The sequence below is a fragment of the Lepidochelys olivacea genome (assembly GCF_965140295.1).
Source record: "Lepidochelys olivacea isolate rLepOli2 genome assembly, chromosome: 6".
Lineage (NCBI taxonomy): Eukaryota > Metazoa > Chordata > Testudines > Cheloniidae > Lepidochelys > Lepidochelys olivacea.
This window is the reverse complement of record NC_140416.1, coordinates 49,151,859-49,172,234: the sequence shown is the minus strand read 5'-3', so window position 1 is coordinate 49,172,234 and position 20,376 is coordinate 49,151,859. Positions and strand designations below refer to the sequence as shown.

The following is a 20,376-nucleotide window of genomic DNA, read 5'->3' as shown; positions in this document are numbered from 1 at the left end:
TAGTCTCTAAGGTGCCACAAGTACTCCTTTTCTTTTTGCGAATACAGACTAACACGGCTGTTACTCTGAAACCTGAAGATAAATAGATTCTCTAGACAACCTCTATGAGATCCATTTGTACTCTCTCATGTAAACAGGTCCTCCTCCTTGCAGAAAATCTCCACAACTATTCTGTAACAGTTTATGGGACATTGTGAGACTCCAGGTGGAGTTGAAAGTGACTGAGTTTCCAGCGATTTTTAGGGGAATTATACCAGTTAGATAAATTGGTTCTATCAGTGGAAATTCTGTAAGTGAATTTGAGGTTTCAATAAATGGGTAATACAGTCTATGAGAATACAGATCAGGGAATGGAAACACTATTAGCAGTTGTAGTGGGCTTGATCCAAGTGAGTTTGAAAGCCAGATTAATGAGTGGTATACAAGCTGCTTTGCGGTGACCCTAGGCTGTATGAAGATAACTGGGACTCTCTTGAAAATAAGGATGTTTCTTCCAATTGCAGCTCCAGTGGGGGAGCTGGCAGGGGTATATCACAGGTTTCCCTTCACACGCTTCCTCCTCCTGTTTAGGAGGAAACTTTGATCTACTATCCCTTTGCCCCTTGCATCCCTAAACACATGCAATAGCTATGGGCATAGTCCCTGTCTTCTCCCAGCTTGCACATGGCAGAGCAGTTTGAGACAGATCACACACAGAATCCTGGATCATGCAGAAGGAGAGCCCCATTCAAATTACTTTGGATTTACCTGAGCCAAACTTTGATCCTAAAGATGACGCATGTGCATGTAGGCAGATATATGCACGCTTGTGCTACAAGTACCTAGTCCCATGGCCCCGCCTCACACAAAATGCCAATTGAAATCAATAGTTTTGCCTAAGGTAAGAAAGCAAGGTCAGGCCCAAAATGTATTATTCAAGGAAGTTCTAATAAAGAGCTCGTGCAGCCCAGAGTGCAGCAAAAAAATACATCAGCGTAGAGCAGCAGCAGCAAGTAGCAACTGCTTTTCTGAAGCTAAATACAAAGCAAAACGATTTCCTGCGTGCAAGATAATTTGCAAATGCTAAAGCCGTTAATCCTACCAACACCCTCGCTGTCTAATTAGCAACTCATGCATCATTGTTCAGCAAAAGGCAGAGGGAGATTCTAACATTTGTATTTAATAATGAGTGGGAAATGAATGTACCCAAAAGAAACCACCAAACAAAATCCCATTGTCTCTGGGAATCCAGCTCATACCTGCGCTGTACAAGTGCACAAACTTCCTGCTGGCTCCACAAACAGCAGTTGCTTGGCAACGGGAGCCCAGCTCCCAATAATAACCTGAGTGGCTTTACAACTGCTGCTAGACCCAATCTTCCTACACCCAAATGTATTTATTTATTTTAAACAGGGAAAAAAATCTTGCCTTATTTACAGTGGAGCAAGTTGAAGATTCTTAATGAATGCAAAATCAGATGAAATATTAATCAAGCGGGGGAACAAATAAAAATGAGGCACAGATGTGTCCTTTTCCATCTCTTCTTCTCTTCCGCTCTTGAAGCATTGTTATTTAAAACACCTATCCAATTTGGCTCAGGGGCCTAGTACACTGTGGTGTCATAGCCCATTGAAATCTGAGAAGGACAGTCTGACCCCAGCCAGCAAGCTAATTAGAACTGCTGCAGCAGCAGAAGCAAGGAGCTGAGCTGAAATAACAGGCAAGGTGGGTAAATGTGCAGTTGGGATTTGTAGTTAATATCCTCTGAAAGAAGTTAAATCTTGTTTGAGTGAGTCGGTGGGTGGGGAGGGTGACAAAGTGAGTGAACGAGCCTTGCTGTGAAATTAATAGATACAAAATAGACTGGACCACTAAAGCAGCTAAACTTCCTTCTATAATAACTTTGGGAGGTGGCTGGCATGAAGGATGTGGCACAGAGCAATATAAATGTTTAAAACCTAAGAGGGAGCTTTTAGAACTGTGTTAGAATAACTGTTTTGAATGCAATGTAAAGCTTGACTGTGTGCCGTGGAGGTGAATGATGTAAAACAAACTTCAGTTCTTCTGAATATCTGGCAGATAATGACTTAAGCACAGGTACAACCATTTGAGACTTTTTTCAAATCACAGATGATCCATCTGCATGAACGTCACTTTGATTCAATCCCTGAGTTTCTCATGTTGCACTCTGAGCCTTTTCCTCCCTTCAGTTCCTTTTTTCCTTATTCTCCTCTATTAAAGGCAAAAAGAAAAGGAGTACTTGTGGCACCTTAGAGACTAAATAAATTGGTTAGTCTCTAAGGTGCCACAAGTACTCCTTTTCTTTTTGCGAATACAGACTAACACGGCTGTTACTTTAAAATCTATTAAAGGCAGATAACACAGCATCTTCTATTAACTTAGAATCATAGAAGTTGTCAAAAGTAGCTTTGGAAGGAACTGTGTTCTTGTCATTTGTTAAAAAGTAACTTCCTTGCTAGGTGGTATTTTCAATATCCCAAAACTCTCTCACAGGAGTACCTGTGTGGAGAAACTCTTTGGCTGTGAGGTATACTGGGGGACAGAGGGGAAAAACAGCTTTGGATCTTTTTGAATGAAATTAATTGGAATCCAAGTGCATTGCTACGATAAATAGAACAGGGGGAAATATCTTTGCAGAATGAAGCAGTGATGTGCTTGGCCTTCATATTGGCTGTTCTAGAGCATTAAGTGCCTGTGCGCACATCTTCATTATTAGTATTTCAGACTGCAATCTTTCATCTGCGGGAGAAACCCACATTAGTGAGATGCCTCAGTAATGTAATATCAAGGCTTTTTTGTTCAGGGAGACTAGATTCTTACCACTCTTATGTTTTAGTTTCACAAATTCCGAGAAGTGTGTGCTGTTGCTGCTCAAAAGCAGAAATGCTTGGCAAGTCACATCAGATCAGGCTAGTATGGCATTGTTCAGCTGTACTGGGAGGACGCCAGAAGACACTGGATGTGGTTTTATTAGACCCCAACTTTATTATTAACTGTCTGAGAGTTGCTGACAAATTAGTGTACAGTGCAGATAATTCTATGATCATTTCAATATATGCCCGGGGGCTTCTGTCAGCCTCCCCCTATTTTCCCATCCTGGTCCTTAGCCAACCCACTGCTGGGACCTTACCATCCTCACCCCTCAAATGAGGGTAAATGTAAGCTACAAAGGAGGGGGGTTGGCTTCCTGCTGTGCTAGTCATAGGAGCACTGAACCCCTCTACCCCCGTGCCCACTCCTTTAACGAATAGCTCCTTTACATCTTTTACCAATCTCTTTATCTGGTTACTGTATCCCTTCCCTACAGAGTACCTGCACTGGACATCTGCCGCAAGGAGGCAGCCTCAATTAGCTTGGCTGCCTCCCACCCTATATACAGCCGGGTTTCCAGATATCCCCTAATGCCCCCTTTAATATCAGCCAAAACCGTGTCAGCCCCCAAGTCTGACAAGTGAACCCCATTCTCCCTGAATAATTTTGGGGTCCCATATGCTATGTCGGGATGTGAAGTTACCAACCCCTCTTATAACTCCCATGAATTTAGCCACCTCCCTGTTCACATGCGTCCTAGCCTTGTCGACCGTGGGGACATCATAGCTCCCCACTACACCCAGCACTGCAGCTTGTCCAGCCATAAAAGTGTTTTTACACCTGGGAAAAGTTCCAAGATCTGTCCCAAGTCCCTCTTAGCACTGAGTATTAAGGCTATCCCTTTACATGTTACCAGAGCATTTTCCCCAAGGTGAACCACAATCATATCTGGTGCACACTCACAGGCCACTACGGAGTACAGAAGGGGCATCAGCTGGTTCCATAATACACCCCTCCTTCCATACCATGAGGGTGACCATCTCAGGACGGCTTCATTACTGAGACCGAGTTGTGAACCTGGAAGCATGCCTATGTACCCAGAAAGCAATACTGTGCCCACAGATCCACAGAACAATCTGCCTGGTCTGTCTTCCTGCATCTGGAACGAAAACACAAAGGAAAATTAGCACTGATTGCCATGGGTGGCGGGTGGCGCTGACCTGACACCTGAAGCCACCCTTCCCTGAGACCCACATTGCCTCCTCCACTCCACACACACCCCACCCCAGGTCCCCACTGCTCGCTGCATCCCTCCTCCTTGGCCAGTCATCTGAGGAGGGTCGGGTGGCTGGTGGCGGCAGCTTAGCCCAATGCAGTTGGGGTTGGCGGGCCGGGACTCCTCAGAGCTTCTCCTTTTATGGGTTGGGGGAGGGTTCGAGGCTCTGGTGTGCGGGGTGGTGGCCTTAGATGGAAAGGGCTGGCCAGCAGGCTAGCCTCCCCAAAGCAGGGGTTCACCCGCCGCCCATGCTGATTGCCTACTGGGGTCTCATGTACGTTCTGTATGCTTCCAAATGTCAATGTCCAATTGCCTAGTCCCCATACCTGTCTGTGCCGATGATGTTGCAACCCCAATCCTGAATGAGTGGGAACCAAATTCATGGTCTGGGAGCCCCAATCTCATCAGTCCCCATCTCAACACTGTAACAAACTCATATGCTGTGAGGGGACTCCTGTCTCTGTGCATAAAGAGGGGCACACCCATCCCCATTCTTATCACCACGTAGGCTATCAAAGCCTCCACTAGGCAGACCCTGGGTTCACCACCCTCCCATAGGATAATGGATTCACCCCAGCCTTCTTGATCTGTCTTTGACTTCTACTATAACTATTTGCCCCTCCCAGTGTATATCCAACAGTTCCAAAGCCCTTTCAGAAAAATCCTTACAGGACCGAGGTACAAATTCTCTGATCCTAAAAAATCCAAAAAGTGATACCAAACTTGCCGCCCTGAATAAGGCCACCGCCTGTTCACTGTGGACAGGATATATATGACATATATTCTCCAGGATCCACACCAAATCCCTAAGAGTAGCAACTGTGATGGGACAATGTGTATGCTTCCTGAAGTCAGGGGTCAGTGCTGCGTGACCACCCTTCTAGAAACCTTCAAATTAAAAAATTGCTGCAAGGATATAGCCCTTCAGGCTACCTACAAATGTCAGGGCTGATAGGTGATTGGAGATAGTTGAGGACACCAGTTGTCGAGTTACTAACAATACCATTTACTGCAGCACATGTTCCTCTGTAATGGGCCATGTAGGTAAGTGGCCTTCCAGATCCTGAAATTGCACAAAATCATTAAAACTTCTCCCACAGCTCTGCAGTGTTTGTGGAGCCACCGACCTCTGCACTGCACTAACAGCCATCATACGCCAAGGTTCCATAGAGCTAGCTATGTCCGTTTGGGTTCCTTGCTGGCTCCTGGTGCTGGTTCCCAAAATCTGTCCATCTAAAAATGAGGCATGCATCTGCTATTCCATTATCAGTCCTGAGCACATGCTTGGAAAAGAAGTGGTGGACTTCTTTTGGATCATGCCTATGGGAGAAATTCACAAATTCTGTAGAGGTAATTGCCTGAATGGCCCTACTACCCTATTCTCATTGAATTCCTGTGTAATCTTTTTCATTACAATATGACCCATCTCCACTAAGGACTTCAAATTTGTAGACATCACTTGACCCCCTTTCCCCATAAAGATGATTCTAAACCTCACAGTAAACCAATCCCACAAATATGCCCCATCTACCTTGTTAAGGGTTCTCCTTTGGGATTACCTTAACACCTCCAGCTTAATTGAGGAAGGTGCCTTTGTCCAACCCACTGTTTTCAGCTCACCCCCCACCCTTGCCTCTGTTTTGTCCCCCATCTCCTGCTCCCTATGTGCAGCACCTGACCTACCCCCAATCCTGTTCCCGCACTGTGACCTTCCTCTACTGATCTGTCAAAAACAGGCTGTCTGGGCTCCAAAGCACATTTCACAAGCATGCCTGAATTTGCAGATGCTACAAAAACTAATGTTTTCATTGAATGTCCAGAAAATGTTGTTACATGCTGCAGGCCTCTGTTGGGCTTGTGACAGAATGAACAGACCATTGTCCATGTGGCTCCTGTGGCATCATTCACTTCAGGCTCCTGTGGCATCATTCACTCCAACCACAGAGCATGATGTGATATGTCCCACCAGATCTCAGTTTGTGTGGTTGCCTCAATCTAAACTGTTTGTCATAATTAAACCAAGCCATGTTCCTAAGCGTATTATATGCCAGCCTGATTATATCCATATATTTAATCAGTGTTGGGCTTCTGTCTGGGTAAGCCTCTGCAATAACTCCCACATAGATCAGGAAGGCAATCTTCCAATTTTCCCATGTTCTAGCTATACGTGCCCGCTTGGGCATTTCATTGCCCCTGTTGCTCTGCCCCAACTTACTGTCTGGCAGCACTTCTCTGTGCAACAATGATAATATGTGTACATATTCACCTCTCAACATTTTATCCCTGATAGTACTGAGAAGGTGAACTCCATCGAGTCAGCCACCCCAGCGTAACTGTACTCGAGGGTGACCATTGGGGCACACTCCATGTCCTATTGCCCCCCAGCAAGCCTTGGGACTGCAGTTCTATCCCATGAATAGAATCCCATGAATAGTTCTATCCCATGAATAGTCCCTGTCAATGGGTGAATCAAAAGGTGCCCAGAAATCTACCCCCCATTAGGGGATCACATCCCCTGGTAAGGGGCCTGCCCTGCTTATCTCCTGTTTCTCAAACTCGAGCCCATGCTGGGCTTCCATTACTACCCATTCCAGACCCCTGCACCCATGTGCACTCCCAGCTGCTGCAACAACTGCAGATTAGCTTGCAGCAGCAATGTAACACCATTAACATCCATAGAAGGTGTTTGTACCCCAGACATCTCAGATACAGTTCCAACTTCCCAGGACACCCAGTGTTCCCCATGGTCTATTTATTACCCTGCTATGTCCACCCTCTGCTCCCCTGTGTAAGTGCCCTAAGGGGAAAGGTGCGGTCCCTGAACTGCAATAGGGTTCCCCCTACAACACGTATTGCCACACTGGGTGACAAGGACTCACATTCACACCCTGCCCATGTAACATCCATCTGGTGCCGTCATGGATACACAGGTCCAGTGTATCAATCCCTCGGAGGATACTTTTAGTGTGCCAGATCCACTTAGTGTCTCACGCTGTCACTCGGATAAGCTGCTAGGGTACTTACCCTTGAACTAAACCTCGGCGCCTTCAGAGCCCCTGCTTCACACCATGAGCTCCCTTCAGTCAGTCCACCCGAGTTAGGCACCTGAGAGAGACTTGTACACAGAGGCGGATTAGGGGGTTGTCAGGCCCTGCGCCAAAGCAAGCGGGGGTCCCTCCCTACCCCTTCTGCCTGCAGTCCCACTGGCACTCCTGTCAGGGAGTGAGATCAGGATGCAGGGGCTTCCCCTACTCCCCGGCGATGGGCAGAGCAGGTTGGAGCACAGGGGCACCCATTTTTCTGGAGGAACCCCCAATTGGCTGGTCCCCCGGGCATGGGCTCCGTTGGCCCAATGGCTAATCCACCACTGCTTGTACAGCCAAAGAGAGCAAAACACTGCCACCTTCAGCAGCTGCAGTGACTCTCAGCCAGTGTTGTAAAAGCAGTAGAGTTTATTAGATGTCTGGAACACAGCATAGAAAGTTCTTGGTCAGCACAGAGAAAAGAAAGTTATAGCATGGTCCATTCTGGATACCCAGAGCCCCAGCCAAACAGTGTCCACTCTTGGCTTCTGCTCTGTCCCTCTGTCCTCTTTTTCAAATTCCTGAGCTAGTCCTACCTGACCCCTCCTCATGCTTTGTTGTCCAGCTGGTCAAACATGGCTGGCTTCCAGGAAAGATGGGCCATCCAGAGTTGGGTTCCTCTTAATTAATTAGCCTCTTACAGTTTGTATGGCAACTTCCACCTTCTCTGTATGTGTGTAAATATATATCTTCTTACTATATGTTCCATTCTATGCATCCGATGAAGTGGGCTGTAGCCCACGAAAGCTTATGCTCTAATAAATTTGCTAGTCTCTAATGTGCCACGAGTACTCCTTTTCTTCATCCAGAGTTGTTAGTTGTTAAGTAGTAAATGTCCCACTGATTGGATTTGCCATTGTCTTCATGGATCCTCCACAGACCTGGGCCACAAACCCTGGAGAGTTAGACTCCACCACCAACCCTAGTAAAATATGCACTAGGAACTATTTTGGATACATTCTGTGGCCTGTGTTATATAGATGATCAGATTAAATGATCACAGTAGTCCCTTCTGGCCTGGGAATCTACAAATCCCTTCATTATTTTTTACACAAATTAGGCCTAATTCCCAACATATCAGTTTTGGTCCATTAATTTCTGTTTCCATTCTCCTGTTATTCAACAGTCGAGATCTCAACACAATCCTTAGGGTGGTATCAGTTTGAACTAATCCTCTCTCTCTCTCTCTCTCGTAATCTTTTTTCTAAACAATTTTATATAACTTTTTAAGCTGGACATTTGTAGACTTGGGCAATTTAGAGTGCAGGTATCTGCATAACACTTGGATGTGAATGGGATTGCTCATATGCCAAAAGTTGCACACATGCTTAGGTACCATGTTGAATTCAGGTATAAGTGCAGCTCTTTCAAGAGAGGGGAAACTGTGATAGTCAGTAAAACGTATTTTCTAGTTCAGAGCCCAGAAACAGTGCATGTATGTCTTTGCATACTGACTCTGTATATTGCCTTTGGGGAATCTTTCAGTGCTGTGCCATCATAGGGAGGGATTCCGCCCCAAGGTGATTGTGGAGTGAAGGGCACTATGTGAAATGTCAGATGAAATTATTGCAATATTCTTTTCTGTGCACATTGAAGCTCTGGGACATGCATTCCTTATCACTTTCTTTCATGAGGAATACCATCCAAGGTATCAGATCTGTGGATCTTTCACCAATTTCTAAGACATGGCTACTCTACTGAGTACTGAATACTGGTTATTGGTGGAATATGAGGTTCAGTGCAAGATTCTGCAGCTTTTCAATAATGCTATGGGTAGATGGGTCCAGATTTGTTTCCAGGACATATAACCCTTCCATTTCTTATGGTCTTTTCTTTATTCCTCACACGAAAACTTGATAGGTTAATCACACTATGCTCCCCTGGTATGACACCTCCAAAATTCTCCTTTCTGTAGTTCTTCTTGGAAGAGCTTACAAAGATTTACATCTAACTATAACACCTGCTTGTCGAGTCAAACTTCTTAAAAATTCACTGTTGCAGAGCATTTTGACATTGCTTGCTAGGGAGATTCTGTGAAGAGAGAGATGAAGAGAGGAAATAACCTGGTGATACACATTAGCAGCCGTGACATATACCACGGATTGACAGTGAATTGACTGCAGATTCTAGTGGCTCACTGTGAATTACAATAAAGTAGCTGCAGTATTACTATTCGGGAACAGTAGTAACTACATCATGGCTATCCCACAGCATGGCAATTAATTTGTACCTCACTGTATTTCTCAGATTATAATTAGTCTAGGGTGGGTGGTTGTTTTTTTAGTTGTTATTTTATGGAAGGGAGGAAGTCAGCCCGCTAGGTGTGGACTTCAGTGGGAGTTGAGGTCACTCAGCATCTTAAAGAAGGCTCTCAGAGCCTTCATAGAGATTTTTGAAGGGTTTTTGTATATCAAAGACACCTCTGGATTTTTTAGGTGATTTCCAAAATCAGGTCAGCCAAGTAATAAGGGCCACACTGAGGCCCTTTAAGATATAAAGGTATTTCTATTTTGATTTTATCTCTTCACTTGAAGTAGGAAGAAGGTCTTCCTTTGTGTTTATATAGCACCTGATCCTGATCAGGGTCTCTGGGTTCTACTTGAATATAAATACTCAATATAATGTTATTCTGAAAGGGGCTAATGGCCACCAGCAGGTGTCTTGAATGCAAAGACAATCACAGATCTCATTAAAGCCAATGGGTGTGCCATGTATAACTCTTTCAGGCTCAACAGGAGCAATGAAGGCTCTTTATTTAGTAAAAACACCTGGGATCCATGGAGCAAGCAATTGCCCTAGGCATGGCAGGTGTAGACTGTGTATGTTGGAGTCAGTGAAAGCCAGGAGAAACAATTGTGAGTGTGACCCTGAGAAGAAGCTAAGGGACATGGATTGTTTGGGCACAGAGTTCACTGGAGTAGCTGATTTGGGGATTTCTGAATAAGGAATAGTCTGTTGATATTGGTTTCTACTGGCAGAGAAAAATGACTTTTTGCACCCTTTTAAAACAAACATGATTACATTGTGAATATACCTGTCATGTCACCAATTTCTAATCCTAATAGAAGCAACCCAGCAAGGCCTCAAATTTTAGCTAACTGTTTGGGCCACAGGGGCAATAATAAGAATAATAATAAGCATAGAGTAAGAAATTTGCTACCATAGTATAAAAATAAGTGTGACGAACTTCCCTAGTTGAATTTCTCTAGCCAACTCTTCTTCTAAGGAATGGCCAGCAACATTCTAAGCCATCCCTTTGCACTTCAGTATCTGCAGCAAAGTGTTCTTTTAAACAAAATGACTTTTATACAATTGTATTAGGACCAGAAATGAAAGTGCAATATATTAAACTCAGATTTTAGATTGCCCTGGAAATACATAGATTCAGGTCTTTTATTGTCGTTAGACAGAGACAATTTGTACAATTGCTCTGCTGAGCAGAGCTCCTGTGCTAGACAAGCACCTATATTTCAATATTAGGTTTGGCATATGAAATCTATCTGAGGGATTTCTTCCACTCTCCCTCTTGCCTTGTACACTGATGTTGTTGTTATTAGTTTGTTTCCATTGGAGAGTCACACCGTAAATCTACAGACCTTATTATCCAGTCCTTGAAGAGAACAACCCATGGACCAAAGACACAGTCTTGTGTTATGGAAACAGCAGTGAGGCTGAATCAAAGGAGTCTCCAAGAGGAATTCTGGGATTGCAGCTGGTGGGAGGTATGGCTAAAACTAAAAGCCACCTTTCTGTTCCCCCCAGTCCTGAGCTAGCCAGAAGCCAAAACGCCCACTGGCATAACTGAAAGCAGACTTAGGAATGCAGTTAGCTGCTGTACCAGCTGAAGATCTGGGAGATACCATGCACTCTGACCTTCCCCAAAATACACACCTAACCATGCCCAGCGCACTCTTACCCAGCGATTGGAGGGGAGGCACAGCCTGTGGTGTAAAGTTGACTGCTTGTGCTTTGTGCAACCCCAGTGTTCTCTGGGGGATCCTTTGCTGCTCCTTTCTGCCTGAATCAGAGAGAATTCTTCCTGGGGAGTGCATGCAGCAGCTGTGCCGCCCTTTAAATAGATCCAGTGTGTGCTGTGCAGCCCATATTCAGGAGGCAGTGAGGCATGGTCCCACCCTCATTTCCTTTACCCCTCTAATAGCTAGTGCCACTGCTGGTGCTAGCATGGAGCAGCATCAGTTGTCCCCAGCCACACTGTCCATGACAAAATAGAGGGGGAAGATTCCTGGATCCTCAACTCTCAACACTTTGCACACTATGGAGGGCCAGTTACAATTTGGCCCGGTAAATTTAAAGGGGTTTGATAAACTGTTTGATCAGCATGTGCTAATTCAGTTTTGCAAAACTCTCCTGGAAACTTACCAGCCCAGACACAAAATCTCCTCAGCCCCTTTCTACTATGGCTTTGAGGGGGGAAATGAGCATTGTTTTACTCACACTACGTAAATGCAAAGGGGTAAATCCTCAGGTGGTATAAACTGGCATAGCTCCATTGATTTCAAATGGATCTGCCTCAGAGTGTTTATACTTTTTTCCCTTCCACCATTGCATTCTAAATATACTATATACAGAGCACTGTCTCTTGGATTAAGAAGACGTGGTGAACCACAAATAACCATGGCCAACAGATGGGATTTAGATCTGAGCTTCCTTACATTTTAAGGATGTTTGGATCTGGGTTTTGGTTCAGGACCATTTCTAAAATTTTTCTTGAATGTTTTTAATCAAGTTTTGACCACTATTAAAGGTCTCTCAGAAAGATGTAAAGAACAAAGGACTAATTCTGATCTCACTCAGGTCAGTTTTACACTAACATAACTTTGTAGATATCAGTGGAGTTTCTCCTAATTTCCACTGGTAGATCTGAGATCTGCATCTTGCTCCAACTCTGTGTGGACAGATACTGTACAGGATGAGTTGCACTTGGAAGAACCTAGAAGGAAAATGTCAAAAGTATCTTAACACATATCTCTTATAAAAGATGTAAAACCACTGCAGTTCATACACAAGGTAATTAGATGTTCAGTCTGTTGTTATCAAATTGCAGGTGATATCCTGCATAAAAGGTAGTGTTCTGACACTTTTCCTGGTCAAGACAGCAGCAGATCTAACAGCTACCTATTCAATCACCTATTCAGATATAGCAAAGAGTTTTGTAGCTTCTCAAAAGCAAACCTTTTTTTTCCCCCCTCCCTTTGGGAAATCTTTGTCTTTTCTAACTCCGCGGGGAAAAAATGAACTAATAGGACATTTTGGAATCTGAGTTACGAATGCAGTCTCATGGGATTTTTTCGAAATTCAGAGACTAGATAGAGAGAAGCTCATCAGAGGGTGATGAAATAAAGAATGATACTCCCCTTTGTCTGACCGTCAGATCATACATTATCCAAAACTTTGGAGTGATGAACCTGTGAAGCACAGAAAGCCGTCAGAGAACTGTGAGCTTCAAGGTTCCATCTGAACATAAAGCTATATAAAGAACAGAGCAATGAAATAAAGAAGGCTGCACACATTAACCTAGCAGAGTAATGGAGAAGAATTCAGCCTCAAGGTAAAGGCCTTATCTACACTACAAACAAAACCATCTCAGGGGGTCAATTGAAATGTAGTTGTCTCCTGACACAGTTAAAACACTCATCCATTTTCCAGCCAAGATGGAACCTTCACCATTAGTGTGTATTTGAAATGAGCAAGGGGGAAGAATTTCATTTTGGATAACATTTCATGAAATGCTGAAAAAATTCCTTCTGGGTTTTTTAACTCTTGTCCAAATTTCAGCTGCCTGAATCTCAGATATGGTCAATCTCAAGGGCTTTAGCTGTCACCAAATGCAAGTTTTACAACTTTATAGGCAATTTTAATTCTTCTGCACCTTTACCCTGAACTGTGGGTGAGGAGGTTCACCTCCCCAATTCCCTTACAATGCATCTGTGTGAGGTCCTCAAGTCTTTGGGCTTTAGGTGGAGGGAGTAGATTTCACTCCATCTGAATGCAGAAACAAATCACATTTAAGTGAATAAAGAGGGACAGATGGCATAAGAAAAAAAAAAGGGGAAATCCTTTTCCAGGTCTGGAGCCAGCCAGTATTCCCAAATATTTTATAACATAGCCCACTGTAGTCTATACATATGCCATATAAAATGAACTGTAAATCTAAGGACCACTGAACAATGAATTTTCCCATTATGTCACAATTACAGAAATATCTGCACTAAATATCTTTGAGCTGATCCAGGAAGAAAATGTAAAGAGTGTTTGCAATCCTTCAGAATATAGCCTTTTGTCCCTGTGGTGAGATGGCTCACTCCTTGATTCTCATATAGACTTCCTCTGAAACCCTCGAGAACTCATTTATCCTCTCTCTGACCGATCCATCTGTCTGTAAAATGAAGGTAATATTTCCCCATTTCCCAGACTCAATTCGTGAATGTTCAAAGCACTCTGAATTTCTGGGATGGAGGGCACAATATAGGCATGAAGTTTTGTTATTATTTATTGGAGGGTGTTAATGTGCTTAGCAAATATAATCCAGCAATTGAAGGATTAATTATCTGTTTCTGTTGTACATATAAATAAAACAAGTGGTGCCTGCTTTGTCTCCTATTTGATCAAAGCACCTAGGAATGGGGAAAAAATACAATGCCTTGTTGAATCTAAAGTTGTAACATTCTTTTGTGTTCATTCTTTCAGATGATGTCACAGCATTCTTTCATGCTGAGGATACCCCTCCGGGCAAAGGAACCCCAGTTATTAGGAACAACTGGGTAATAGTAATGCGGGATTGATTATTACAAGTATAGATAGTTGGGTTTGTGATGACTGGGAGAACCGTATGGTGAATTCACAGCTGGGTGTGAAGATAGGCACACAGGATCTGGGTCAAGAGATAAATATAGCTGAACTACTCAGTAATAACAACCATAATATCATTATATTGAACATCTTTGTAGGGGGGAAATGCCTAAGAAACCCACCACAGTAGCATTTAACTTCAAAAAAGTTAAAGAACTACAAAAAAATGAGGAAGTTAGTTAAATGGGAATTAAAAGGAACAGTCACAAGACTGAAATGCCTGCAGGCTGCATCATAACTATTTATAAACACCATAATAGAGGCTCAAACTAGATGTATACCCCCAAATAAAAAAAAATAAAAGCAATAAGAGGACAAAAAGAAATGCCATCATGACTAAACAACAGAGTTAAAGAGGCAGTTAGAGACAAAAGGACATAATTTTAAAAACTGGAAGTCATACCCTAATAAGTAAAATAGAAAGAGCAAGTCAAGAATAAAAATATAATTAAGCAGGTCAGAAAAGAATTTGAAGAGCAACTAGCAAAAGACAAAAAAATTAACAGCAAACATTTTTTTCAAACATATGGGAAACAGGAAGGCTGCCAAAAAGTCAGTGGGGCCACTGGATAATCAGGTTGCTAAAGGAGCACTCAAGGAAGACAAGCCATTGAGAAGAAGCTAAATAAACTCTTTGCTTTAGTCTTCACTGCAGATAATGTGTAGCAGATTCCCACACCTGAGTCATATTCTTTTTCAGTGACAAATCTGATGAACTGTCACAGATTGAGAGTCAATAGAGGAGATTGTGGAACAAATTGATAAATTAAACAGTAGTAAGTCACCAAGGCCAGATGATATTCACCCAAGAGTTCTGAAGGAATTCAAATATGAAATTTCAGAACTACTAACTGTGGTATGCAATCTATAGCTTAATTCAGCCTCTGTACCATATGGCTGAAGGATAGCTAATGTAACATGGATTTTCAAAAAAGGTTCCAGAGGCAATCCTGGAAATTACAGGCCAGTAAACTTAATTTCAGTACCAGGAAAATTGGTCGAAACTATACTAAAGAACAGAATTATCAGACACACAGATAAACATGATATGTTGGGGAAGAGTCAACATAGCATTTGTAAAGGGAAATCACGCCTCGCCCATCTATCAGAACTTTTTGTGGGTGTCAACAACCATGTGGACAAGGGTATTCCAGTCTATATAATGTATTTGGACTTTCAGAAAGCCTTTGACAACATCCCACACTAAAGGATTTTAAACAAAGTAAGCAGTCATGGTATAAGAGGGAAGCTCCTCTCATGGATCAATAACTGGTTGACAGGAAACAAAGACAGGAAACAAAGGGTAGGAATAAATGGTCAGTTTTCACTGGAAAGAGAAGTAAACAGCAGGGTCCCTCAAGAGATCTGTACAGGGACCAGTGCTTTTCAACATTTTCATAAATGATCTGGAAAAGGGGATAAACAGTGAGGTGGCAAATTTGCAGATGAAACAAAAGTACTCAAGATAGTTAAATCCAAAGCTGACTGCAGAGAGTTACAAAGGGATCTCACAAAACTGGGTGATGGGGCAACAAAATGGCAGATGAAATTCAATGTCGATAAGTGCAAAGTAATGCACATTGGAAAACATAATCCCCACTATACATACTAAATGATGGAGTCTAAATTAGGTTTTACCACTCAAAAAAGAGATCTTGGAGTCATGGTGTACAGTTCTCTGAAAACATCTGTTCAATGTGTAGTAGCAGTCAAAAATGCTAACAGAATGTTAGGAACCATTAAGAAAGGGAGAGATAATAAGACAGAAAATATCATAATGTTACTATATAAATCCATTGTATGCCCACACCTTCAATACTGTGTGCAGTTCTGGTTGCCCCAACTCAAAAAAGATATATTAGAATTGGAAAAAGTACAGAGAAGAGCATCTGAAATGATTAGGTATATGGAACAACTTCCATATGAGGAGAGATTAAAATGACTGAGACTATTCAACTTAAAAAAGAGATGACTAAGGTGGAATATGATAGAGGTTTATAAAATCATAAATGGTGTGGAGAAAATGAGTAATGAAGTGTTATTAGCCCCTTCTCTTAACACAAGAACCAGGGTCACACAATGAATGAAATTAATAGGCAGCAGGTTTCAAACAAGCATAAAGTACTTCTTCACACAGTGGATAGTCAACTTGTGGAACTCATTGTCATGGGATGTTGTGAAAACCAAAAGTATGACTGGGTTAAAAAAAGAATTAGAGAAGTTCCTGGAGAATAGGTCCATCAATGGTTATTAGCCAAGATGGTCAGGGACAAAACCCCATGCTCCTGATATCCCTAAACCTTGACTATCAGAAGCTGGACTGGATGATAGGATGAATCACTCAATAATTGCTCTGTTCTGTTCATTCCCTCTAAAGCATCTGGCACCAGCTGCTGTCAGAAGACAGGATACTGGGCTAGATCTGACCCACTTTGGCCATTCCTTTGTTCCTATTAATTACTATAAAAACAGCCCTGCAAAATAACAATTTAAGAGCTACATAGGAGAGGCCGTGTTGGCTTTGAGTAGACTTCTGTTTACAAAAAATGTTTTTCTCTGTATAATAAATGTTACAGAAATCTTTGCTTTGATAGTCTTCAATATAATGTGGAATGAAATAGGCTTCACCTGGATAAGATCATTAAGTTCTCATGACAGTCATGGAAATGGAAAGAGCAAGGGAAAGAAATACAAAAGGTTAACTGGGGAGGGGGGTGTCTCAGCAATCTTAATACAGAGGCCAAAGACTGAATAAGCCTGAAGACAATTACAAATGATCTTTCAGATCAAGGATGAGAAGCAGACAGGGATGGACTGCAATTGCTTTGCATTCTGTTCTAGCCTATCCTATAATGGGGACTCTTATTCTGTATATAAGTTTTCATCACCACCCATTTAAATTTTACACATCTGCACTTTGTTAGCAGTGTATTTAACAGTGTTTCTGAAAATGCCCAAGTTTATGGTAAATCGTGTGTGTATTCTTTCCTACATTTTTTTAGTCAATTTGGTTAATTTACTGTGGTTCTAATTAGACAACCACCTACTGCCCAAAATCCTCTATATCTCCTTAGAACAGGTGGTTGTATTACCAAAAGCTTCAGATCATCATTTGAACTTTTGACTGCTTATTAGAGCCCACATCTCTGAATCATTTGAGGTTACTGCTTTCTACCTCAATCGAATTTAAAATTGGGCTTCCAAAGGTTAAAGCCTACCCCGGTAACCACTGGACCACCAAACAATATGTTGAGGTCTGATTTTGAATAATCATAAAGCTGGAAAGTTTTATGGGAAGATTTCAAAGGCACCAGTGGGAGTTAGGTGCCCAGCATCCAGTGAAAGACTTGATTAGATATAATTAGACTTTCAGTGGAAGCTGGGTATTTGTGCCTTTGAACGTCTCCCCCTTAATATCTACTTGTAACTACCAATTTTGTTTGTGTTATTTGTATGTTTGACTGTCCCCAGTCAAGTGCCATAGTAAGTGCTCTGAGTTACACTTTCAGATTAAATATATGGGGGGGTAATTCATCCCTGTGAGTGCAGGGAAGAGCAATTTGTACCCTTTGCGCAGAAGGGAGCCGCAACACCTAAGCAGGATTCTACACAGTGTATAACCCCGACTCCCACCTTCTACCAGCAGGGAGTAACTTTCTATTCTGACTAAGGCTCCATGAGCCTCCAACAACAGAGGCTGTGGGAGAAACCTGCTGTATCAGAACATCTCTCATGTGCACTTACCAGCCTACTCAGTGGGTTGTGCCAGTCAGCTCCACTCTCCTCAACAGAATAGGGCTTACAGGTAACTTGCACCTCTCTACCCCTGCTCCAGGTGGACTTTGTATGGTCATGAGCTTACAGTCTTTTTCCTGCTAGCAGTAAACTAGTCCATCATTGTCTTAATGTCCTCTGGAGACATTCTAAGTGACTGGCTATGCATTTTTGCTGTTTCTAATGTTACATGATCATCAAACAGCAGCAATGGCATCTGAAATGCACAGTAAGTAATATATGATTCAGACAAGAATTACCTGTGTTCACACAGCTATTTATAAAATACACTGACAATAAGATGAAGTAGTCAGCTTCCTCTATGCTTCCACAGCCAATGCATATATAACCCAACCAAGTACACTTGCAGCATTAAATAGATTTCCTTTTTTGTTCTATTGCGTTATGCCCTAGGGTTCCAAAGCTGGGATGTATGAGTTTAGATACAAGTCAATTGGTAGCTGCCAGATAAATTGTGTCTAAATAAATAGAAGTTCTAGATAAAATTAAACAGCCTGTGGCAAGACACTTGTGGAAATAAACCCACTGATACTTAGTATATGATATATGAAAATTGTATTTGTCAGACCCAAAAGAATGAACACATATTGTGCATGCGAGCACACAAAAGGCAACTAGTTTAGGACAAAATGATGTCATTCAATAAAAAGATTTATTGTGTGACTAAAATTAAAATTAAATTCCTGTTAAAATATTTATGTAGATGTGGCTGAAACGTTCTGCTTAGAGATAAATCAGGGAAGCCTTTGGCATTTCACAGGGATATAATTCCACTATTCTTCTGCTGCAAATTTAGTGCTTACAAGATGTTAATGGCAGTTCAGTTTTCAGGACAGTCTCCAAAGACTATTTTTTGTTCAGCAGGTGGTGAGGATTTGCATCCATATTTCAAATATACTTCTATCTCATTACTGGCTTCTTATTTCTTTGTGATTTATATCTCTATAAAATTCTGGCTTGCTCAATGGGGAATGGGATTTCAAAAAGGCAAATTCTGCATAATGTGGACATTTATCATTTTCCTTTTTTTTCCTTTAGACTTCACTTCTTGAGAGAGAGAGTGGGAGAATGACATGCTGCACTTAACCAAAAAAAAAAAGAAGAAAGAAAGAAAGACTTTTCTATCTGAAATTCAACCGCTTTAAAAAAGCTTTAGAAATTGGGGTACTCTATACAGAAATGGTACTCCACCCTGAGTGGCAATATTATTTTGCTGTTACCTCTGTTAAACTGAACTGTAATCTTTAAATAATATATGTACATTGGAAAGTGAGTGTGCTTGGGTAACTGTTAATTTGTAAGAGTTGTAATCAGTACAAATTCAGTAAGTGCTTTTTGTAATAGGACTGAACATAATGAATCGATTTGGTATTCATGCAGATGTCACAAGTAATTTCAGAGCTGTTACACTGTAATTTTGTAGCACTTAATAGAGATTATGGTGGTAGCAATTTTGTCACTGTAGATAAGGGGCTCTTTAGTGTTTCCTTCATAAATTTTCAGCTTCTGCTTTTCAGGTGTTTATGATTTAGGCCAAAGGTGAAATCCCCTGGCCTAATAAAACCAGGGCATAATTGACCAAGCCCAGAAACAGAGATGGACCAAGCAGCAAAATTCAGAGCGGATTTTGAACACCACAAAGTTTGGGAAGAGAGTTCAGATCCGGAGCTTTGGTTCAACCCATTATACAATCAAATATACAGAATCACATTGCTTGAAACTTTCTACACAAAGTTTGGGGTGTTTAAAACTAGAGGGGAAAAGGTCCAGCTATTACATTTGGATTTGAATGTCAAATCCTTCCAACATCCTACTCTGGAAAAAAAAATTCTCTCCCATCATACCTCTCTCCATTCCTTTCCAGAAAGAAATGTTAGGGTTGTTTGTACTCATTTCTTTCCAGAAGATAGGTCATTTGGAGATGACAGGAAAAAGAAAGCAATGCTCCTTATATATGAAACAAATTAATGACTTTCTCTCAAGTACTTGGATAGCAAAAAGAAAATAAATTCAAACCTGAGTATTTTGAGCAGCTGACCTTTAAAAATAGCCTCACGGCCAGGTTTGGGGGGCTTTCAGAAAAGCAATGTGGGCCCTTGCAATCTGCAATACATAGTGTTAGGGGGCTTATTCCTTCACACACTTACTTCCCTGGTCCTTCTCGCATGAACAGACAGCAGCAATACCCGCATTTCAAAGGTGCAAACAATTTGATGTTTATTGGGGTGAACTTCCAGCAAGCATGATTCCAGTTTCCTTCCTGAGTGTCCCCTTTCCCAGCTCTGGTACCACAGAGCCTTACCTGTGTCCCTGTTCCCATTCCCCCCCTTAGCAAAACATGATTCCAATTTCCCCACCCCATTCCTTGTTCCCATTCCCCCACTCTTACTTCCTGATTGACTGCAGACTATATAGTAAACCTTGAGATCTGCTTAGCTATACCTTAACCAATCATTTTACTGAAATTTAACTAACCAATCCTAACATATTGTAACATGATTATTTAACCAATTATTTCCCACCACCTTAATTAGTTTACAC

At 42.0% G+C, this 20,376-nt stretch overlaps 1 long non-coding RNA gene across 1 annotated transcript; it reads left to right on the top strand.

Moving 5' to 3' along the window:
• The first annotated feature begins 1,556 nt into the window (after positions 1-1,556).
• Positions 1,557-19,774, top strand: LOC311522767. The gene is made up of 3 exons (XR_014712178.1): positions 1,557-1,704; positions 13,879-13,952; positions 18,874-19,774. It is a non-coding gene; the product is annotated as an uncharacterized lncRNA (long non-coding RNA).
• Positions 19,775-20,376: the final 602 nt, after the last annotated feature.